Genomic DNA, 25,480 nt, shown 5'->3' with positions numbered 1-25,480 from the left:
CAATGTTTGTTCAGACAAACTTGTTGCTGCTGACAGCTAATGGGGAGACTCTTCAAGCTCAGGAAATAGGGTTGGTTACTCCATTCATTGCCTTGTTGTTTGCGTGCCAAGCAAAACAGGAGCTACAGCTACGGAGTGTTTTCGGCAACAGGGCAGGACAAGCTGTTTTCCCAGAATTTTTTTTTGTTTTCCCCAGTGTGCTGAAGTGGCTCACTTCCTTTTCAGAAAAGTAGTATCTTGGAAGCTATTCATACATATACAAACCAGCTATTATGAAACAATGAGAAGTAGTGGATTACGTGTTCACTGTTTAAACTGTTCAAAACTTTCCTGACCAGATATTTTCATTTCAGAAAACAAAATTTTATTGGTGACAGAACATCCCACAGAAAGTGATTGGTTTTAATAGATTTTCCTCAGGGGTAAAATATTGTTTTGGTGAACTGTATTCTTTATGAAGCACCACAGTACATTTCTGTGTCCTCTAGGTCCTTACCAGGATTCAGCTGAACTAGATCTAAGACTCTGCAGTGTATCATGGCATTCTGCAGTACAGTGGCTGCAATATATATGTTACATCATATATAAATAAACTTTAATGGATGCTTTTTTCTAGAATTTAATTCTGTACCAAGCCATATCTCTTGCACCATGCTATATAAAGTACTGCATTTGGTCTTGTTTAATTATCACTGCTAGCACCACATTTTCTAAATGTTTCAAAGATGGTTAGGAGATTTATTATTATTATTTTTTTTTTAAATAAGACATGCATGTGAAGAGGGATTTTTAAAAAGTCTTTACTGGCTTAACTCAGCTCTCTTTGATAAGGATAATACTAAGACGGTTCCAAACATTTTCACAGTCCCAAGTATTACTTAGTGAACCTCAGATGCACTGCAGAACTCATGTTTCCCACTCAGTATTGCTTGCTTTCATTTCTCTGCATATTTGGTTTGCCTTTGGTAGACTAATTATAGGTTCTTTTTTCCAGTTTGCTGTTGTCTGCAATGCTGAAAGATGTACTAATACTGCAAACTTACGACTTTTAAGCATAAGACATGCTGCCTTTCTGGTTATGTGATTGCTGTAAGTTCTGCACTTTACTAGTGTTGTTTAAATATGAGTTACGATGATGAAATTATCTTCTGATATCCAAGACTTATTGTGGTACCCCCTCCATTGTTTGGTTTGCTCCATGTTTTTAGAATAATTTCCTTGTTGTGTGGAATCTCTAAGCCCGCAGTTTGCAAGTCAAAAATGATTTCAAGAATACTAGTTTAGCATATTAGTTTAAGAAACAAAACAAAACAAACAAAAGAAAAAAAAACATTTCATAATATACTGAACTCTACATTTTGAAAAACAGGTCTGCTTATAGGCTTGATACTTCTTATCTAAAAAGTGAAGTATGAAAAATTCCCTAGTCAAATGTTTTAGAAGTTTAAATCACGTGTAAAAAAAAACTTAAACTAGACATTCAAAACTGGTACCTTCAAAGTTATTAGTGCTTCTTTTGGGATTCTTGTCCTCTATTTTTAACACTATTCCTAAACACTGTATACTTTAAATTACATTAGCTAAGTGCTTCAGATATGAAAAATTCTTCATTTCTGATTCCAACAAAACCATCAGGTGCTTATTTTATCTACCATTTCAACTTAAAGGAACCATTTCTAGATGTGTCAGCTTTAGTACTTCCAGCATCATAATTCTACTTCATAATATGCTCAGAAAGAGACCTGCACTATATTTGCAAAAAAAAGAATATGCACATGAAGTTTAAAATGTACATGATTTTTCTTTTTATCACAAAATATCCTAATTGCTCTTCTTTTGAAGGAAAGAAATCATAAACAAATAAGTTTTCTAACCTCACTGACCAGATTGCTGATGAAACCTCCCTTGCACTCTAGCAACATTTTTTATCACATTTATGACATATACAGAAGCAAAGACCAAGTGTTATTAGTAGAAAAGGAATGATTAATTTTTTTTGCAAGTTAAAGTGTTAATATTTAATTGTGACCTTTGTAGAAATGCTGAGGTTAAAATGTAAAAGTTAATAAAAGTTCTATTTGAAATAACAGCAGATGGCCATGTAGTGAATACAAGCTTAAAATCACTCTTGGGGCTCTATTACGTTCACAAACTGCTTCGGTTATTGATTATTATGTATGTGGCTGATGAGAGAAAAACTGAACTCCTGTTTCATGTAGTGCACCTTAGCTGAGTATCATCTGACATGAAGGGCTATAGAAGGCTCTGATTCCTGAATAAATCCCCTGCAGAGGTGCCTGGCATATTCAGTTAAAAGGTATTCTTTTAAGATTAGTTTTATTTTTTTTCCCATGAAAATTTCCATGAGTACAACACAGATTAAAAAGTCATGTGGTAGTAAAAGAAATATTTTAATTCCACAGGGCATTGCTTTTGAAAAGATGAGAGTGCTGAGCCATCTCATTTTGTGTAGAAATGGGCTGGACGTATGGGAAAACAAATATTCAGTGAAACAGAAACTCATGTCTGATGCCCTGGCAGTTGGAAAGTAAGTCCAGTTTATGAGAAATTGGAAAGGCAAAAGCAGTATACGGCCGAAGTAAAAGAAGCTGGATGAAAACTGTAGAGAAGAAGATGTAAGCAGACCCAGTGAAGAAAGGAGGTGATATAGCTGAGAGATGAAAAAAGCAGACACTCCCTTATATTTTTGTATCTTCTTTCTGAATAGCTTAATCCTTACTGACTTCTGCTGAATTTTTACTAGCCTCTTTGACCTAGTATGCCCTGCAGAGGAAGGCTTCCTTTTTCTTTTTTTTTCTTTTTTTTTTCTTTTTTTTCTTTTTTTTTTCTTTTTTTTTCTTTCTTTTTTTTTTTTTCTATTTGGCAAAGGAAGACAATGCAGGTGACAGATTGTTATTCTTTGTTTCATTTCCTTCTTTTCCGGCTGGCAGGTATTTCAAACTCTTATTATGGTTTATTTATTTATTTGTTTATTTGTATTTTTTATTCTTAAGTCTATGCTGTGCTCTTCAGGGCAAAAGATAGGAATAAAAAGTACTGTCAAAATAGGCCTTTCTATTAATATTTTTGCCTCATTCTCCAGTAAATGCCTAGCAGAAGTTCCTTTAAAAGGTGGTACAGAACTTGTATCAGATTTTAATAACAACACTTCCAGTTTTACACCACACTGGAAGCATGCATGCAGGAAACAGTGGCCAGGAAAAGTAATGTTTATCCACAGTGCCTGATATGAAGACTTTTAGGGAGTTCCTCAAGTTCATACTTAAAGAAACATAATAGCGGATTTACACAGAGGTGAGAACATAAATTCAGTCATAAAGGTTCGATGGCTCAGTGAAAGGGCTGGGTCTGACAGGGGGTTACAATGCAAATGTGGAAGAGGATGTGAGCTGAGGGCATTTACACAGCATGAGGCCTGCAGCATGTGGTGAGGCAGGAATGGCCTGAGCTGCAAGCTCTTTGTAGTCGATTTTGTAAAGGTAAGATTTTCTGCTTCCTGTTCTCTGTGTTAGAGAAGAAGCCCTCTATCTTTACTGGTTCTTTTGGCAAAAATACCTACTGAATAAAACAGATGGTAAGGGATAAACAGGGAAGAAAAGGGGACAAGCATGGAGGCAAATCATGAGGTCGGCATGACAGACCTACTGCACACAGACCCATGGGCAAGCCTGAGTCACCCAGCCGATCCTAAACACTTTTCACATCCATTCTTACCTGCCAACTAACCTGGATGGCATCAGTGCTTTTGGTTCCAGTCATGAGGCTGTGTATATGGGCAAAAGGTGAAATGCTTGTAGGTATCACAAATTAACAACACTGCATCTGGGGCACACAGCACATAGTGACACACTAAAGAGGTCAAGGAAGGGCTGTTACAGTAGAACAGCAAGTAAAGGAGATTTGCTGAACTATAAAATACAGTTGCCAGTACTTTTTCCAGTATTTCAGGAGCAAACAGTCTTTCTGATGATCTGGAAGTCCAATGGTTGACTAGAGGATGTAAGGAGCATCCATAGAAAATCCATCTGCAACAGGAGAACTAAAGAAATTGTTTGAATTTGTGTTCACTATGGCTTCAATGCTAGCTAGAACCTTCATGTGGAATGTATTAGAGTCTGCCTGAAACTGAAATGTCAGAAAAAGAGATTTTTGTATTTGTTCATATTCTGAATAATAACAGATCTTTAGATAGGTTTGTAGGTGTACAGATACATGTTACAATAAAACTGTGCCATGATTTTGGAATATGACTCAACCCTCACAGCTTTGTTCTTGCCTCTGGAGAAGTAGGTTTTATGATGCCAGCTTTTAAAACAGTCTCCTGAATGCTCGGTAAGTCTGAAGCCAGGGTTCAACATCTTTGTTAAAATTATCATAAACAAAATGAATCAGACAATAGTTTGACAAATAAAGACAGAAGTGTTAATATGGCTATTGTACTGGGAACTTCAGTCTTAGAAGTCTACTAGGTAATATATTTGTGGGAGCCATTGAGCATGTGCACAAGGTTGTGCCAACAGCTGCAGTGTGGGATTTCCAAAGGCTCTTCAGCAAAATTACTTGTGAAAACTTACTTGTCATGCCTCTAGCAAGAACAGATAAATATCTTTCACCAGTAAATGTATTCTTAAAATACAGTAAACAAAAGGTAGGAGTAAATGGTCAATAGAGGAAGAAAACTGTACCATACAGAGATCTGTGTTAAGGCTTATCCTATACAGCATATTCATACAGGATCTAGAAAAGGTGGTAGAGACTGATAAAGCATGATGATGATAAATTATTCAGTGTAGTAAAAATAAAAGCTGGCTCTGAAGAGCTGTGGAAGGATCTCACAGTATTGAGTAATTGGGCAGTAAAATGGGAGATGAAATTCAGTGCTAATAAATGCAGAGTAATGCAGTTGGAGAAAAACAAGCCTAACTGTACAAACATGGATTTGGTCTCCGAGCTGTTGCCACTCAGTAAAGAAATACAAAAATCGTAACAGGTAATTCTAAGAAAACATTATCCTAGCACACCCTAGCTGTTAAAAACAAACAAATAAACAAACAAAAACAAAATAGAAAGTTTAGAATTATAAGCAAGAGACAAGGGCACTAACAAAACTTATAATTCTGCCATTCAGTAAATGCAGGTACACACTATGCACACTTTTGATGCCTTTGTCTCAGTAAGGAGAGAGTACTTTGACTAAATTTGACATTCTCCTTCTATCTATGAGGATGTGAACATATCCTCTGTTGCAGTGGCTGGACCTTAGAGATTCAGGAGTGGGTGCATTTGCAGTGCTTCCTTTTGATTTTTTTTTTCCAGTTTGCAGGACTGCTTATATGTACATATGTATACCTTTAGAGCAGTCTTGGTGTGAATGTAAAAACCTCATACCATGAAAGCAGCTCAGAGATAAGCATCAATGAGCAGACTCACCAGGATACATGAACTGTGCATGGATGGATTTGAGAAAAGATTTCAGTTGCTGATGATTGAGTGAATTTCAAAGGAAACATTGAAATGAGGCTACATGACTACAAGAGCAGGTGAAGATGGGATACAAAATGAGAAGATGTTTTATGTGCTGAAGCAGCAACAGAAGTCAATAGAAGCAGCTTGTCTGGTTGTTCAGATGCTGATTTGAGAAGTGTGTTGACAGAGATGGCTTTCAAACGGTCTTTGAATGGTTTTAGTAGAAGGCAGGGTGACCTGAAGAAATAAAGTCATTAAAATAATAGTAATAAAAAAAAGATCCACTCAAACCTAATTATGTGTTAGAACAGTTTGCAAACACTGTCCCTTCTGAACAGGAAACTAGGCTAATATTTTAAATAACTGCATGGTGTGCAGTAGGGCTCTGGGGGCCCAGGTAGGTATTCTGCTTCTTAAGCCAGAGAAGATTGTTTCTTGAGCCAGGAGAGTCCCACTGGAAACTGAGTTCACAGCGATGTCCTCTGGGAAAATGTGTGATGGGGCAAGCAAGAAAAATCATCCCAGCCCCTATGCTGTATAGAGATTTAACTCTCAGATGAAAACGAAATGCTGAGCATGGTGAGAAATGGAAAAGCCTCAGATGATAAGCAGTGCTTATACTGAGTCCAGGGGCTGCAAGTCCAGGTTTTCACAGCACAATCCCACCTTATGTTTTCTTTTGAAAAGTATCATTGTCAAACACCATCCCTGTTTTAAAATAAAATTAAGTCCAGATGCAAGCATACAAAGGTTCCTTCATAAAAAAAAAATCAAAACCTAACTGACAAAAGGAAAACAAAAGTAGTTGTTTAGGTGGCCAGGGTTTGATGTGTGTGAAGAGGAGCTCATTTGTTCATGCAAACTGCCAGCTTTTCACTAGGAAACTGAGGAGGATGACTATCAAAGGCAAAAAGGGGTTAGGTGAAGAACTGGCACCTGTCTAATTTTCTTCCTGTCTTGCAGATGACCTTCTATCCCTTCCCTTCCTATTTCTCCTTCCTTGTCTTAACACTTGTCTTTGTGGATTGCCCTCCTTTTTGTTCTCAGGGCTTTCCTTATCCTGCATCCAGATCTCCTTTGGCACAGCTCTTTTCTTTCTGAAACATGTTCCCTGCTTTCTTTCTGCAAGTTGCTTCTTTTTAGATCTGTCTTCTGTCCAACTTCATTTCCCCAATTACTTTTTACTATGAAATTGACACAGAATAAGAGACACTTGGCCAAGAGCGTAACATAAAATTGCAGTCTGGACAAACTCTTTGGAGACAAGGGTTTCCAAAAGCTGAATTTGTTCACAGAGAAACCCACCACAGAATTCAAATCCAAATCCTTCCCCATGACTGTTCAAATTAAGGCCTTTGCCCTCAGAGCCATAATTACTTTTGTTCAGACATCAGGGTGGATTTGGCAACCCTCTCTTTTCCTTGGGGAGCACATGAGTGCCACTGCTTTTGTGTGGGGCTTCTTCCGACTTCTGGGAGCAGGTGGAGCAGATTGAGCCAACAGCATGACCCTGCCCTGCTCAGACCCTGCAATGACTGAAGTTTTGATGTAAGACATACAGAAAGGAGTACAAAATTTCTGTAAAAAATAAATAAACTGTAGAATCAGCGATAGACTAGCATTGACTAACTGACGTGCTTAGATACGTTAAGGCTTTGGGGAAACACCTGCTTTCATGGTGGCTCCCATACACTTATGGTTGCTTCAGAAAAAAAAAAAAAAAGCGGGCTAGTTTTTCCTTTTGAGATAGTCTCTGATTTTTATGATCTCCTAATTACAGTATGTACAAAAGGATTTCACATGTGTTTACAAAACAAACACTTACGGTACTTGTGTAATTACAAAGTCTGCCATTAAATTAGTGTTTCATGTATTTGTGTTTTAATTATTAACTGTGGCAGAATATAGCTAAAGCAGAAAACACGTAATTTCTATGATAATAACTGAACACGATTAGCTGCATATCTTTCTATAAAAAAAATGTGTTTTTCATTTGCATTCTTCCCTTGTCTTAGTTGCATTTAGGCCAATGCAAAAGAGTCTGGCACCTCCGTCTTCACTGTAGGTGAATATATGGCATTTTATTTTATGGAATCTATTGTGTCAGAAGAGTTTATTCACAAGGCAATTTCATATGGCATGATGTGAAGATTTTTGTACAGATCTTGCCTCCTACTCATCCACACATAATTATCTCTGTACCAGTTTCTTCATCCTCCTTCTAATTTTCTAATGACCTGTATGTCTACTACTGAAACTTGTGTTTCTTTCCTAACATTCGATCATGTCCTCATGGATCCCTGCACAAGTTTCCTTTCCTTATCTGTGTAGTCCCAGTAATTTCAACACTTCATTATCAAACCTGCCTCTAATGCTATCTTTTTTACTTCCCAATTTTCTCTCTCATTTTTTCACCTGTTTATATAATTTCCCCTTTATGATTTATATTGAATTACATAACATAGAAATCACTTTTCAACATAAAATTGACTCATCTTATTACACTTATTTTAAACCTTTAAGTAGGTTGCTAAAGTTAGGTTATTCAAAAAAGACATTAGTGCTTCTGAAAAATCTAATATCTAATCACATTTATCTTCCAAATTATAATGAAAGTGAGGGGTTTTGCATTCCTGAAAGGCTAGCCATCATGGAAGAATTTATCCACTGAGGACAGCAAAAAGTAATCTTCTCTTCAGCTGCTTGGAAGACATAGAGAAAAATCCGTGTCACTCTTCCCAGACCAGGTGAAACATTGTAGGTTGTTTGTAACTCCTCAGTCTTATGGATCTAACTGGAACCTTGAATTCAACAGGCTCTGTTGCTTTGAGACATCTCCTGAGCCTGAGGGCCCAGGCATATGCAGTATGTATATAATGGCAATAGCAGTTCACCCTGAGGTCAGGCTACACTGTATGTTCTTGTAGTAATATTTTTCAAGAATTTAATTCATGAAACTTTCCTCACTTAATTTCCATGGGACTGTTACATATTTTTCACTCTTGTCACGTAGTATTTTTCCTCCTTCAGCCTCATTCTTCCCAGGAAGAGACAAAACTGTATGTTCCCCATAGGGTTCCCCATAGGGTTTCCCTCACAGAACAGAGGACAACAACTCCGTAACTCCTGAAAGCTGCATCCATGGTTCGTGGGCTGGGTGTGACAGCTGATAAGTTTTGAAAATTTTCTGATGATTTACCTAGCTGCATGAGTTGCCCAGATCACACAGATGCTCCTTACAGCCCAGTAGGATACTGCTCTTTCATTTTCTAGAAGTAGACTAGTCCCAGTTTCCATATAGCTTCATTACTTTACCGTCAACATCATTACTTGATACCTGCCTTGGCAAAGATACTTGCTTTGGGTGACAGAACACTGGAACAGGTTGCCCAGAGAGGTTGTAGAGTCTCCTTCTCTGGAGACATCCAAAACCCACCTGGACGCCATCCTGTGCATTGTGGTCTATGTGATCTTACTTGGCAAGGGGGTTGAACTAGATGATCTTCAGAGGTCCCTTCCAACCTCAGCCATTCGTGATTCTCTGAAAACTTCCCTGACTGTCTTTTCAAACAGCCAGTAGGCACAGACTCCTGGCTGCATGGAGAGGGCTTGCAGTTCTCCTCGATGACAGCCCTTAGACAGCCCTGTGAAGGCTCACTCCATCACCTATGCAATGCTAACTGTAATTCTCTGAGATGTGTTATCCTCATATACTCTATGACCATCTTTTCCCACTTTTAGAGATTTCTACAACCTGGATATGTATAAGCAAAACTACTAAAAGGCATACAGAGCCTTTTTATCCTCGGTGCCATCGGGTCAGGAGTCTCATGGGAGGTGGAGGGCACAGAGGGCTCTAGCAGACACTGAATACCAGCATACTGTGATGCCAAATGGTCAGGGCACATATAGACCACTTGCAAAACTGGATAGATGTGGCAACAAACACACTGCAGGTAACAACTAATCATGCTTAGGGGGAGAGCGCTAGGGTTGTCTTCACCCCAATTCATTCTTTTCTGTAAAAGATACCACATATTAAGATACAGTTAGATGAACTTTTTCTTCAAATTCCCGGAACAAATCAAATTGGTCTGTGAAAACTTGCCCTGGTGAAGATTTTCTTGTGTGATACGTACACTCATTTCAAAAGGACTCCCATTTGTGTTGCACAGCCAGAATTTCAAAATTCACTTCATACTGAAAGATAGGATAAAACTGAGCCCTCACGTAGGCACACATAATTTCTCCATGAGACTCTCACCCACTTCTACCATGGCTGAATTTGATCCAAATCACTTAACACTATTTTCCTTAAATATTCATTTTTCAGAGAAAGGGTTTATATAACCTGTCGCCTTATATTATAGCTGATGTAAAAAGTTTGCGGCTGCAACCCTAAACGTTTTATCACCTGTCAGACATTTCAATGATAATAAAAAGTAACATCCTTTAAATTAATTAGACATGATTAGGACTTCAAGCCCACAGGCCACTTCATTATGCAAAAATTATAAGTTAGATATTTAAATTACCATTAAATTGATTCTTATGTTAATTGATAGCTCACTTATAACCCCTGTTTTTAATTTCTATATGATCTTATTAAGGTTTAATACAAGTAACTAAAACGTTGTAAACAATCATTCAAATAAAGAAAATACACTGAAAAAAATGTTGATAAATATTTTTTCTCTGCAACCTTTTAATGTTAAAATAAAATTAACTTTAATAAAATGTATCAGACATCACTCATGCAACCCTATTAGTATTCAAAATTGTTGTGCTCTTCAACTCTACCCTACCATTCAGCATAAGCAAAAAGTTCCTTCTACACATGCGCAGCAGCGTTTTCCTGAGATATGCAATGGTTTGCACAAGATACTGAAATGCAAAACTGAGGTAATGGAATGCAATCAAACCAATAACGCAAACCAATAATAGTAACAACCAATAAATCAAACCAATAATAGTAGAGGTGGACATTCAAATCTATTTAAGTCACATGCCAATGCTTAGACAGGGTATATGTCTTGGATTTTCAAGGACTGTTTGACTCACTTATGGCAAAGGACCAAAATTCTTGGAAGATGCATAATTTGTTCCTCTGTACTGGGTCTGGCAACACAGCAGTAGAACAGAACTCTTTGTTTCTCCAAACTGTTTCACTTTTTTATGTATTACATTAAAACATTTATAAGTTAGTTTAACTCAGTTTAGTGACCTTTCCTTTGGGTTTTGGATACTTTTAATGAAATCTCACCTGCCAATTAGTTTCTGTCCTTGATTGTTAGGTTTCCGAATAGTGAGACTCAGATAAGAAATAGGGTGATATCCCTGCAGTGCTGTTGAGCTGTCATTGTTATGAGCTGAGATGATATTTCTCTCTTGGTTCTTTCTGAGGGAGTTCAGAGTTCATATGATGCAGATGAATGGCATAGACTAGACCTAAAAAGAGATAAAGGAACTACTTTTATGTCCTAAATAGGCCCAAAGTTATTCTCTATATCACCATTACCTTCAAGCCTCTTTCATGCTCCCAGGCATGCAAAATATGTTTTTAGTGTTGTGCTGTTATATTACTCGGTTGGGCTGTGGCAGAACTCACCGTTTATCAGGTACTTTCAGCTGAAAAAACATCAAATTGAAAAAACGACCTAGGACCCCATGCTGCCAGGTGGGGCCCTGAGACGTCTTGGCCTCAGAGCCAAGAGATAGCTTACTTCTTCTGATGGAAGTCAGTCCTGGGAGAGCAAACCAGGTGTCTGGGACTGCATCATGGAGTATACAGAAATAGCCATATGTTCAAATACTTCTTCCAAAACCAAAAGGGCAGCTTTGCTACCAGGCTGTGCTTTTAAATACTTAATATTTCACCTATCAATACCAAGCATAGATAATTAAAGCTTCTAAGTATACTTGAGATGATAAAAATACTAACTTTGGAGTTTTTCAAATTTATTTAATGAATAATACTTTTTATCCCTCACACTACAGCTGTGAGAGGTTAGAACCTGAAAGACTGTTCAATCCAGAATCTTCTGAAACACCATTGATAATGCAATCCATGTTAATGGGTGACATCTTTCAACTGATAGATCCTGGAATTTTTACTCTCAACAAACATTTTTATTAATGTGACTGCCACCTGACTTTGTTGTAACAGAAATAAAACAAGATAATATTTCCCTTTGAGCTACTTCCCTGCAAATAGTGGTTTCCAGGTACAAAGCAAGTAGTGCTTCGGATGGTATCAAGAGTCAGATATTGAACAGTTTAGCAACACATTTCAGCTTGGCCATTTTTCTGTTAGTGACAGAGAATGTTAACAGAGAAAAAAACTTAAATTAACCTTAACAAACTATCTGTAATATATCTACCATATTAAAGTATATCTAGATTGCCTTAGATCACATTGAACAGTTACATCCTAATGGTTTTTCCTTGAGGAATGAAATGTGAATAAATGAAAAAATATTACATTAAGCAGCAAGGGTTATTGGAAGAACTGATCTTAAAAGGGTCAGCAAAGTTTTTGTATTCACAGTCTAAGAATTCATTGTAAATTATAGTGGCACCGCAATAATTAAATTGTGTAATTACTTGCATTATGAACTTTCATTTCTGACTTTTAAAATCAGAAGTAAAAAAAATACACAAGTCTAAAACTTGGCATCCAGAGCTTCAAGGATTTAGCTTGGGAGTGATGTGAGGTTTTAAACTAAAAATTCAAAGATAGGGGTTCAGCTGTTCGGGGTTTTTCTATTGAGGATTTTTTTAGCATTTGCGTAACTTGAAAAGTGCTGCAGAGTAAACAGAAAAAATTGGCAAGGATTTAGTTCATAATATGGTTTAATTACTTTTGGCGTTATGCATATATATTTTAAATAGCTAAGATATTTGATTTTGAAAAAGGTGCTCAACAGAGGTGTGTTCATGTGGATTCTTTTTTAGCATAATCTGTCGTAAAACAGTTACTCTTATTCTATAAAATACAGTTTCAAGTACATTTTGCTTAAATGAACTCAAAACTTTCCAAATGCATTCCCATATTTTCTTTACTGGAAATGAGACATCTATCAGATTATGCAGGTATAGTGACTGTAAATTAATCTGCAAAAATTTGTAGTAGAACTATTGCTACTTTAGTTTGCATCTTCAAAATGCAAGTAGCATAACATGAATTCTTAACATCAACATAGCACTTTTCAAGCTAGATATCAAAGCCTTGTATTAGGGAAAGTTTCACTGCCATTATTCCATGAATGGGCAAACATTATAGGAAAAAATGTTACTAGCCAGTGTCACACCAGGAGACAGAAGAGAAGACTACTTCAAAGTAGCAGATTTGATGCCAGCATCATACTGTGGCCTTTGACAATAGAGTGCACACTTTTAAACAGGAAAACTATAATAACTATTTGAAAGTTTAACTAATGGAGTAGCCAAGTCTTTTTTTTTTTTTTTTTTTAATCCCTTGAAAAATTCCTGTTTCATTGGATTATGGGATGGAGTTGATACTTCAGAAGAAATCTTGTTAGTTCTGAATAGTGAAACTAGAGAAACTCCAAGAACCAACACTAAGACATTGTTGCCAAAAGAGGTCACACAGTCCCTAGAAAGTCCCTAGAAAGATTTTTGTTTGTTTGTTTGTTTGGTTCTTTAACATTGAAGTAGAATGAAACGGAGAACTTGTCTAAGGGTTGTTCCACACCCTCCCCAACTGCCCACCTTTGGCTCATCTAAACTACTTGACATAGATGTATATATGGAGAGGGATGAAAACTCTTTCCAAAGTCTGATCCTGCTTACATGTCTGGGTTAGTGCCCATGAGATCAACATAGTGAGCTATGAATATTATATATATTAGATGCTGTAAAAATATTGTTACTCTCACCATTATACTGTCCAGTATGGGGCATATTTTCTTTGCCTTGGCTAGTCATTCATGGGATTATGTGGTATTAACCGAAGTTTATCTTAGAGAGTTCTCTAGTGAAGATACTCAGTCCATGGTGGAAAAGATTACCTCATGAATCCACACTGGAAATAGTTTTAGGGAAAGGTGTCTGTTAAATATATAGTGGGATAGAGTTTCTAATATCTAATAAGCAAATGAATCCAATAGCTCATTAGTATGGAGTCAGTGACAGTCCTCTTCAGGTGGGAATGATTTACAAATGACTTCATGGTGCAGATAATAGTTTCCAAATAAGTTGAGTTGCGGCTTAATTAAATGGTGCCTTTGCTTCTTTTTCCCATTTACCTGAAACAGCCATAACTAGGATTAACTGTTGTATGAAAACATAAAATAGAGAGGCAGTCTCTAGAATTGCAGACCCTAAAGCTTTGTAGGGATTTAAAGATTATAACCAACACTTTGACCTGGCAGTAGATGGGTAGCCAGGGAAAAGCATGGACTACAAGTACAGTGTGCCATTCTGATAAAATGAACCATAACATTCAATACCAGATAAGGCTTCCATGGACATTGGCCTCCCAATGTTATGCTGCGTGTCAGCTCCACTCTTAGGAGACATTAACACTATAACATTTTCTCAGCATCTGATAAATAGGCAACTCAGTCAAATAACCGAACTTCAGCTACCATCTCTGTGCAGTTGAATCATATACATGTATTTTAATGCTCTGCCCTGAAATAGGTCTTTATGTTGAAAAGCTAAACCACATCTCTTCATGGATGTGTCTTTCAACTCCAGTACATGACTAAGAAAATGTTCTTTCCTTTTTGCCCCCAGAATTTTCTCCATTGCTATGAGCAGCGGCATCATTCTGCCTGCTATTCACAGCACTAGTACGGACATGATTTTTGTCTCAGATTTTTAATTTTCATGTCTAAGTCATAGCTCAGCTTTACATCTTATGGCATAGTATCTCAAGATACAACAGATGGTACAGGTAGCCAGGCAAATTCAAGAAAATAATGAGATAATATTGGTCTGTGTAACAACTATTTTATAGATCCTTGCAGGAAAGACAGGTTTTCAAGAGAATCCTCTCTTTACAGTTCGTCAATGACTCTCTACCATTTATCATCTCAAAAAAACCCTACTTGCCTTCATGTACAAGGCCCAGAGGGTGTTATCCCCACTCATGTCTCATTCACTAGCTAAAGGTTGCTGTTGTCTCACAATGAGCCTTTTTTTTTTTTTAATGTGTGTTTTCTTCTTTACTACACCTTGTGATTAAGAGAAGATGGCACTGCATGACTCTGAAATTACTACACTATTCTCCTTTTGTCTCGAAACATTGCCTCTGTGACATGGTTTTCTTTTTGTTCTGTTTTGTGCAGTCTCAAGTAGAATGTAGTCCTGGTCCAAAGACAGAACCACCAGATGCTACATTAATATTGTTCTCTGCATGGATATCTCTTAACAGCACCTGAAGTCTCCTTTCACAGCTGTGACAAAGCATTCAGGATTACAGAGGCATGAACACAAGTGAGGAGCCCTCTTCCCCTCATGGTGGAGTCAGGCCAGGGATGCTGAGAATTTGGACCTCTCTGAAACTGCATGTCAGAAAAGAAACTGTGATTTGTGCCCCTGAAGGGAATTGTGCTGAGGTTAAAAGAATATAGCTGGAGTCTTTTACTGCAATATTATTTCTGACAAGTCCTTGCTTCCCCCTCTCCCCAAAACTCATTTTGATTTACATTTTCCAGTTTTTGATGAGATACTGGAAACGCTTCACATTTTTCACTTATTGCTGATTTTTATTTCCTCTGTGAAAGGATTTTCAGGGGTATGAAATCTATTTTTAAAATATTTTATTTAATCTTTTTCTCTGAATCCAAAAGCAAAGGTGACATGGTAAACTACGATCTGCATGGAGGAGCTCTGCATACCATGGAAAAGGTGGCTGCTCGGGGTAGGCAATGGGAGCCTTTGAACTTTGAGTCTATTGGAGATGCCCTAGTTCAATCAGGAATTAATTCAGAGAAGTCCTATGGCCTGCATTATGCAGGAGGTCAGACTAGAGGGTCACAATCATCTCTTCCAGCATAATAATCCATGAATCTGTAAGAGCTACCATCTTTTATGGTTCATTTCTTCTAAATGCTTATGTTTATTTGTAGCTGCAACTTTTTTGTTGTAACATATATAAGTTAGGGTAAGTTAACACTAACATTTTTGCCCAAATATTTCATTATTATTTTGTATCAAAAAATCAGAAAATGAGTCATAGATGAGGTGAGGAAAACTTATTTCAGATGTCATCCTAAAAGAAACTCTAAATTACTTCTCTTTCACTAGACTAGAAGCTTCTATTTCCTGTGCTAGAAGCTTTTGTTTTTAAAAATTTTTAACTGGGTCTAGGAGAGGATCCTGAGCTATTGCATAGGGTCAGACTACAAGAAAGTTGATTTAAATATCAGCAGAACTTTAAATACATCTGTCAGAGAGCTCTATATTTTTGGCAGTTATGGGCCACCTTTATTCTGTGTAATGATGAAGGTTTGACTTCATTTGATTTTTCTTTTTTAACCAAATGAACAGTGCATCTTTCTTTAACTGTGATCCTCATCAACCATTTGGCCCAGTAATAGTATGCAAATTGAACTCTTCAAAAATTAATGCTAACATTTATTAAATAATGCATCATACAATAAGTTAATTTGAAATTCTAAGTTGAACTCCCTGCTCATAAGAGTTTTTTTTTTTTCCTTGTGCCATCTTCATAAAACATCTTTATAGTCTTTCTAAATACCTTGAATGTGATATGCTTCCTGGGTTTTGACAAATTGGTCGCTGCTGAGGTAACTGATAGGATGATGTCTCTGATCCAGAGTTTTGATATCTTCTACTCTTTGATATCTTCTATTTCCACATAATTGTTAATATTTTCTTAGTTTAAACATTTTTAAGAAAAGTATCATTTAAATGCAGCCAGTCAAAACTTTTGCAAACAGGCATTATTTTTACACCATTACATACAAGATGGGTCTGGCCTCTAATTTAGCTGGATGTAATATCACACTCTCTAGGCTCAGGACACATTGCAATGTGTGGAAAGGTGAACACATTGAGGATTTATATATATCTGTACATATATAAAATCCTGGTTGTTATTGTAGTTATGGTACTTCAGGGAAATCAGAATCAGGTCCTAAAGGCAGACTACAATTTATACTATACAGTCTTTTTTTTTTTTTTTTTAGTTTGACAAAAACAAGTGCAGATATCCATATTTCTCTTTGTTCAGCTATATTCAACTGAAAATGGCTGTATGCAGGCAAATGTCTTTTTGAATACACCTTTTTTTTCTGAGTTGTGCTTGTTTTTTGTCTTTTTTTCTCCTACATTTAATGTGTGCAATATTCTGTCACTTTCCACTCATTTATTTCCTGGCCATGGCACAGGAAGGTGCAGTAACTGAGGCTGGTAAAATGACCAGAAAGAAATAAATACAGCAAAAGTAGTACAGTCTGTTCAGTAGGAGAGGGTTTTCACAAACACAAATCAAGCAAGGTAACAAAACCATCCCTTGCCTGTTGACGAGCAAAGTCCCAAGTGGGCGGGTGAGCATGTGCTCCCCTTCCCCATCTCTGCAGTAGTCCTCTGCACCTTCCCCACAGCACCTGAGTGCTTGCCAGAGCCAGGACACACTTTAACCTCTTCTGCTCTTGCACACTGCCATGAGGAGAGAGCAGCATAAAAGTCAGATAACAGAACAGCTAAAGGATATTAAGCAGGGATGTAGAAATGTGAGCTGAAGTTTTGTTTCTGATGTGCTGAGAACTGGCTCCATTCAATGCACGAGGAAGCAGGCACTGGCTCCTTGGGCTTCAGAGTAATCAAAGCAGCTGGATGTGCTGTTGGTGGTCTTACTCCCTTATGTGCTGCTGCTTTCAGGAGTTGAGGTGCCATACCACTGTTTAGGAGGCACTTTTGTCTTGTTTGTTTGTTTCTTTTGACTAGAAATCACTTTAACAGTCCGAAAGGCCACTACTTTTATGAGTGGAAAAATGTGATGTATTTGAGTATGATGGGCTCCTATGTGAGCACAGATGATTTGGCAAATTTTGAAAAGAGAACATGTGGCCTGAATAATCAACAAGAGGAATTCACAAAGGTTTGGCTTGGCTTGCTTAATTTTTTTCTCTGATTTGTCTGTTCTTATAACTGCCACCTGTTCTTTTGTTTTCCTCTAGATCTGCAGTTTTTTAAAAACTAGAAGGGACATAATGATAATTTATCTCGACTTTCTGCATAAAATAGAACCTATAATTTCATCCACTGCTTCCAATGCTTTTGAGATACGGCTTAGCTTTTAGAAAGACTTTAAGTGCAGGTGATGTCTATTACTTCACTAGGTAAAAACTTCTTATAGATAACTATTTTCAGTGTTCAGGACATTATATCATTTCTACGTAGAGTTCATCTGCTATATACTGAATTTTGTCCAGTCTTTGAGGGAAAGTTGAAAGAGCAAGAGAAAATCTTCTGCCTTTTGGCTGTTTACTTACAGGTTCTGATCAAGTTTCTTCTTTCACATTATCTTTGACAAACTGAAGAAACATAACTTTATAATTCTCTACCAGTAAAACAAGTTCTACACCTTCAGTCATCCCTGTGGCTCTTTACCAAAGTACTTGCAATTTGTCAAGGTTCAGTGTTCCAGTATTAGTCACACAAAGTCTATACCACCTTACTTCTGAGAATATTCACAAATATATGTAGACAAAGAACCTGTCTTGGCTCATACTATCAATCTTGTGCCAGAGTAAGAAATGTGGTTCAGTTTCAGCTTTGAATTCAGTGATGACAAAGACTCTGATTATTATTATTTTTTTGTTCATACGGGAAAAAGCTGTATCCTATCACTTGAGGTTCCTTCTTTTAATTACAATTTCTCCTGCAAAATACCTTCAATAAAAATAAAATAGAGTTGGGTTAGTGACAACAGCTGAAGAAGAATGGCTAGGGAATAAATAAAATCTGCTTTCCAAGGAAGGGAGCAGTTTTGAAGAATAACAGCTATGGGAAGGAAGGATGGACCTCTCAGAGCTTTCTTCAGCGTACTGCTAGGTAGAACCATACAGGATATGACAGTTCTTTAGAGAGGTGTTCTGAGGTTCATTTTCCTTTCTAATCCAATACATGAGAGAGAGGTCAAATGGATTGATAAAACCATGTTTCTGTGCAATCATTTGCTGTGAAACTTTACCTGAAGGAAAATAAACGAAGGAAATACTTTTGATTTTAAACAATTTTAATCAAAACTTTTATGTAATCACTTAGTCATACCTCTCCATCTTCACAATGAATCCTGCTGAGGGAGTTTGTGAGCCCACAGCACCATAGAGAAAAGTTACAATCTAATGGAAAATACTACCTATCATTTACAGAAGTTGTAGCCTGCCTTACTGTATATATGCAATGGTGTACATTGTGTTCTTTGTATTTTGTTCTATTCTTGGTACTAGTGAAAAATGTGTGCTAACAGACTTACACTGCTAGCAGCAAAACACTCAAGGCTAAGCTTTACTCTTCAACCCACAAAGGCAATGTGTATATTCAAACCACACAGGTTCGAAAGCACAATTTTAACTCATGCATTATCTAAAGAAGTTACTGACTTGACCTAATACTTTTACAGTAGCAAAGAGGGGCAGTTTGGAGAGCTGGAACTCCTTTCTCTCTATTCAGGAAGAAAGTGCATAGCCCGCTAAGTGAGTGATTTAGGGAACCTTCTTTGCTTTTTCTCCCCCACAGAATCTGCAGATAAATTGCAATTTCCTCTACAAATCCTGCGTGCATTAAACTTAAACTATGTATAGCAAATCATTGCACCCTACAAACAGAATCCAGTTATTTCTCTGCCCAAATTCAGCTAGGCATTCCCCATGCATTCACTATAAAATAACCTATCAAATAATAGATAACTGTGTAACGATTTATAACACATAGCATTGTTTCTTTATGGAGTATCCAGCCCCCCAAATTCTTTGTTTTTACACAAATAGGAAGAAATGAAGGATCACAGAATCATAGAATCATAGTGAGTTGGAACGGACCCACAAGGATCATCAAGTCCAGCTCCAGGCTCCACATAGGACCACCCAAAAATCAGACCATATGTCTGAAAGCATTGTCCAAATTCTTCTGGAAATCTGGCAGGCTCGGTACCGTGACCACTGCCCTGGGGAGCCTGTTCCAGTGCCCTACCACACTCCCAGTGAAGAAACCTTTCCTGATATCTAACTTGAACCTCTCCTGTTGCAGCTTCATGCCATTCCCTTGGGAATGATGTTGCTAGTATTTAGGTTGCTTCAGTTTTAGATTTCTTTATCTTTGTTTCTGCCACTGGTTTAATTTCTTAAAAGGGGACTTCAGCAGAATTCAACCCTAAAATCAAGTGTGTTCACGCCCTGAGCTTATTTGGTTATTTTGGACTATTTTTTTTTTCTCAAGTATTTTTTAAATTAATTTTTAGTCGTAGGTATACTTACTTTCTCTTCCTTGCTTTCTTGTTTTCTTGCTTTTTTGCTTTCTTGCTTTCTTGCTTTCTTGTTCTATCTTTCATTTTCTTTCCCTTTCTTTCTATCTCTGGTTTTGTTTCTTTTTCTCTTCTTTGTCCTTTTTTTTTAAGGCAAAGAGGATTTTTTTGTATTAAAGTTTAAAAATTAGAAATCTGATTTTATAAATCAGATTCAAAATTGCTGTGTTTTTCCATAGAGCTCAATGCTAATATTTGTCTGTGTGTGACTTAGTATATGCTAGCATTATTTGTCTTCAGTTACAAGCTTTCATGATTCTTTCAGTCTGGTAAGACCATAGACTGAGGCTACATGATTTTATTTTTAAATGTCAAACATGTGCTGTGCTATCTTTTTCTGTAGTGCAGAAGTAAATTCTTCCTATCACACCGAGAGGCAAGCATGTTCTATGTTTACTTCTTATTTTACAAGTTTTAATAAAAATGTAATTAAAAATGTTTCTTAGGCTACAATATGTTTAGTACACACTTTCTATTTCTATAGCATACAGTGTATCATGAATGATGTGATTACACTAGATATAATATAGGACTTCTCAATATGAATATGAATTATGTCCATGCAATGGTTTTCTATATCTATCTTTTATTATGTGGCACAATTTGCTTTATTTTCCTCAGGGCACAGCTTGAGCTCAGTTACCACCTCTGATTTTTGTGTGGATAATAAAATATTTATAGTCTTCAAAATTAGGTGCTGAGACAGTGATTAGTGCAGTATGAATGAGCTACTGAATAGATAAGGGCATGACATTTTGCACATGCATTACCACATACTGAACTTATGTGCACAAAATCACAATTTGTGTGTGTGTATACATGCCTGTGATTTCAATTCAGCAATTACTTTCTTCTTACCTGTGGCATTACTCCTGCAGTTTTACCTGTCCATTGCATTCCTACGTTGGGAAGAGATTTTGCCCAACATCCTCTACTGCAGGTCTACTGTTCAGGATGCAGCTGGGGACTTGTTCAGGAAGGCTGTGATTTTTCTAAGTCTCTATTCAAATTACAATGTGATTGCCTTAATTCAGTTGACCTCCCTGGGTAAATAACTCTGTAAATTGCACTGCTTGCAATTTTCTGTGCGCTTCCCTCTTAGGTGGGCAATACCTTAAAAGCCAAAGTATTCAGTGTTCAAAAGACATTTGAATAATGCCCTCATTAATATGCTTTGACTTTTGGTTAGCCCTCAAGAGATCAATCAGTTGGACTAGATGATCTTTGAAGGTCCCCTCCAACTGAACTATTCTATTCTATTCTATTCTATTCTATTCTATTCTGTTCTGTTCTGTTCTGTTCTGTTCTGTTCTATGCCATGGCATGCCATGCCATGCCATGCCATGCCATGCCATGCCATGCCATGCCATGCCATGCCATGCCATTCATCTTTTTTCTCTGCAGAAACACTGATGAACCTGTGTCATTCCAGAAATGATTTTGCCAGGTTCCTTTGCTGAACTATGTTTTCCCCTTGCTGTGACCTGCATTGCACTCCTAGTGGCCACCTTTAACTGTAGACCATTTCTTTATCATTGTACTTATTGCTATATGTTTGGGAGACAGTTCAGATCAGGAGTGCTATGTTAAGGTAAAGGATCCTTTAAAGCCATTCACCTTTAACAAAGAAATTTTAGGATGTGAAACTACTTTCCATGCCTGATTCCTTCTAGGCATACTGTCAAATTTAGTCCTTGGCTGCTTGCCTTGCTCAATTCAGATCTTTCCATTTTGGAGGGCCTATAAAAGCCGACATTATTTTACATACCCAATCATAACAGAAAAGTTTGTCTCCTCAGTCCCCAAATATATTAGATGCATACTTACTTCTACTAGGAAGTACCCCCTTTCATATTTTGGTTGATTAAATAAGCAAGTTGTCTGTATGCACAGAACCCTCAAGAATATAGCCAGAGTCAAGGGTAATTTATGAATCTATTTGGTATTCTTTGAATAGAAAGCCAGTTTCTTAATTTTAGGTCCTTGAAAATTATAATTTTTGTCTTTGTCAACAAATTTCTTCTATGACAATTTGTGTGTTAATAATGATAAAGTAATTACAGAGGATCCACACTGTGAGTCTTTGAAAGTAGTAAACAATTTGGCCAAAAAAAAATGATGTCATGATAGTGACCCAGAGGAACTGCACATTTGCAGGTTCCTTTAAAACTAAAATGGTGATACTGAAGTATCACAGCTATTGCTGTGCATGACTCTTCCGTTAATATCCTCCTTTTCGTAGTGCTTAAAAGCATTGTTTCATCCATACCTGGGAGTAATGCCGACATTGCTGTGGCATATACATGTCATACAATGAACTAGCTGTTAGCAACATGACTATATGAAGCCAGGTTTCTTTTCCAAAGCATCTTTAGATGATTTGCAATGGTGAAGCAGCATTGATCACACAGTGTGTTTAACCATTGAATATCTAATTTAATATTAGTTAAACTTGATCAACAATTCAAGAGTTTAGGGTCATGTTATTAACAGAAAACATCAATCCTTTGGATAATTCAATTAAAAAACATCAATAAAAATCTAATTTCAAAAGTCACTAGTATACCAATATACCATATCCGACAGACAGAAACTGCTCAGCCACCACTGAATCATTGCCTGTTTTAATAAGTATTCAGAAATTATACTGAGACTTCAAAAGAAATTGTAAGGAATTGTTAGCAGGTTTATTAATGTTTTATGTTTTATTAAAAGTTTGGGTGTACATTTCACAATGAGCAACATCAAAAATCAGACTTTCTGCCTGTAATTTTGCTTCCTCCTGTCTTTCTGCCTTTGGGATTCGCTCTTTTCCTTTCATCAGCTGCCATTTTCAGCAGCATGCAGTAATTTCATGGCTCATTGCAAGCGCTGAAAACCTTTGAAACCACAAATGCTAACCTACCTGGCCTGCAGCCATTTAGGAAGAGATTAATTTAGCAAACAGAAGCAAAACACTTTCTACTTCTAGCCTGTGCATAATTTCACTTCTATCTATATTTATTTTACAGTGAGCAGCGTAATGACAATTTCAGTAATTGCAACTCTGTAAAAATTTGCCTACCTAGCTTATCTCACTATCACAAGACTGTGAGTCAGTCAGATTAGAAAAAGTACAGCATGTGAAACTGCATTGGTTGCCTTCCAAAAAATATGTGCCTTATATAAAACTTAAGTGATGCTTTGCACTTATTTGTATACTTATCTACAGGACAATAGATTCTCCATGATGTTTGCTTGGGATGTGTGTGCCTTTTTAATGCACTGTGATTTATGGGTGCTTTTCCCACACAAAAAGATCAGCAATGCTAGTAAGCTGCAAGTGCCAGCCCATTTCTGCAGACTTAGTTACAAATGGCTGTTATGGTGCTGTCAAGCGATTTGAACAGAACTGAAAGTCCATCTGGGGCAAATCTAAGCTATCATGCTTGGAATGAATTCAAATTCAAAATTAGCCTACAAACTGTTCGCTGAAAAAAAAGTTCAGAATGTTTTATTGTTTCTAATTTAATTCAAAGATCAAATTCTGTAAGTAAACACACAAACTTTTCTCCTAATCTATTTTTTTATTCCCTTTGACCAGAAAATTCAGACCTATGTACATAATGCCAAGCTAGTAAAAATTCATTTAAACAGTGAAATAGAAATCATTTGATTTCCCTGCTCCCATCTGATTTCTCTCAGTGCTGAGAATCCCAGTTTTTACCAATCATTGACCATGGAGGTGTCTACATTTATCCTCCAGTAAATGTAAAGGTTACAATAACCGAACCCAAAGCTTTTGCTGCCGTGTGCTGTGTAAAACAAATAAATAAATAAGAGAGAGAGAGAGAGGAGAGAGAGAGAGAGAAACAAAGAGTTATTGTAGTAGCATTTTCAGATACACAGGAGGAAAAAGCTTTCCTTAGAATTCCCAAGTCTGTCTTGATAGCTAACACCTCAGGTTGGAGGAATCCCTAAGGTATTGCACAGTTCCTGACTTCTATGTTTGTATCCTGGCACTGGTAGCAGGGCAATCTGGTGCAGCTTTCTGGCAGTCATTGCTCCAGGCCTGTGCCGGCTGGAAGGGATTTTAGCGACCTTGAGTGACCTTGTGGATGGCAGTCACTGGGTAATGATTTTGACTGCAGGATTATGCAGTGGTACTTCTTGCCATGAGGGGATGCAAGAAGATTGCTGCCAGTGACATAGAGGGAGATGGAGTCAGAGGGAGAGTAGGGATCCTCAATGTTGAAGATGAAATGGTTTTAAGTGTACAGCTTTCCAACTTTTTACATGAGAGTAGTGAAAGAGCAATTGGATATCATTGTTTGCTTGCTTTACTGTGATTCAGATACTTTTATATCGGCAAAAGGGAAGTGTACAGCATTAAACTTGTTTATGCAGTGTTTTTATAATAGCTAATTCATTTAAGCATACAGATACACAGACGGCAGTGGGATGACTGGCCAACCCACACAGATGTACACCTCCAATCTGGCATCCCATAACATTCATAAAATATGTCAACACAGCCTGGATTCCTTCCATAGTTTATGTTAAACTATTGGTGTTCATACCATACAAGCAAAATATTTCATGTTGTTAAAATTTGTGTCCCTAGTAAATAAATATAAAAACTAAACACATTCCCTCTAAATGCACAAGCCGTGCACAGCAGCGTTGAAGCAATATGTACTGTTTGTACTTCTAGTAACATTGGAGAAATTAACATTTGTAGAGCTGTTTATCATGCAGGCAAGTGATAGTATTTTATTAGTATTCTGCTTTTAGCTGTGATGGCCCCTGCATGGTGCCCTCTGTAGCTATTAGATTCCCAACACACGAGGTTACACTTCAAACCATGCAGTGAGGAAAAGGATCTGGTAAGGGTCATGGCCATGTGTGGGTTGTCCCAGGGTCTCCTGTCCCACCCTGCAGCCTTGCATTGCCCCTTTGCTCACCCCTGTAGGCACTGGCCGTTGGCATAAACCAGATTTGTTTGGCATGGAGTGTTCTTGAGCGGTGGGAAAGCAGGAGCTCTGCTGAAAATGAGAAAGTACAGATGCTCTAGCACAGGATAAAGGCCAAGAATGAATCTGGTGTTCAGGGTGCACGAATAAAAGTTGAATCCTCTTTTTAGACCAGAATTCACCCAGAATCCGAATATAAAGTACATTCATATGCAGAATACTTATGATCCACTGACGACAAGAGTGGTCTTTGCACAACACTATTAGGGTGCTGGTTCCCCTGAACAAGGCAGCAGAGTTATCCCAACCCAGCTTTGCAGAAGGCCAGGATGGTTTTGGCAGCTGCAGACAGCCAAGATACGCAGCTTTTGTTAGGTAGGACAGAAAATATTTCCCTTTCTGTCAAGGAGCAACACGAAGGATTATTGCAGAGCAGTAATTGATATCACTTGTAGGAGTATTTTATTCCTTGAGGCTTGCCCAAATCAGGTTTTTGTCTTGCTTAGAACAGATATTTTCC

The 25,480-nt window shown here is 37.3% G+C and overlaps 1 long non-coding RNA gene across 1 annotated transcript in view; it reads left to right on the top strand.

Annotated features, from left to right (window-relative positions):
• The first annotated feature begins 2,487 nt into the window (after window positions 1–2,487).
• LOC310893385 overlaps window positions 2,488–25,480 on the top strand; it is a 91,065-nt gene continuing 68,072 nt past the window's right edge. The window contains exon 1 of the long non-coding RNA XR_014578952.1: window positions 2,488–3,315. This is a non-coding gene — a long non-coding RNA (uncharacterized lncRNA). The remainder of the gene's footprint in view (window positions 3,316–25,480) is intronic.

The sequence above is a fragment of the Anser anser genome (genome assembly GCF_964211835.1).
Source record: "Anser anser genome assembly, chromosome: 2".
Classification (NCBI taxonomy): Eukaryota; Metazoa; Chordata; class Aves; order Anseriformes; family Anatidae; genus Anser; species Anser anser.
The sequence above is the reverse complement of the archived record's forward strand: the minus strand, read 5'-3'. Positions and strand labels throughout refer to the sequence as shown.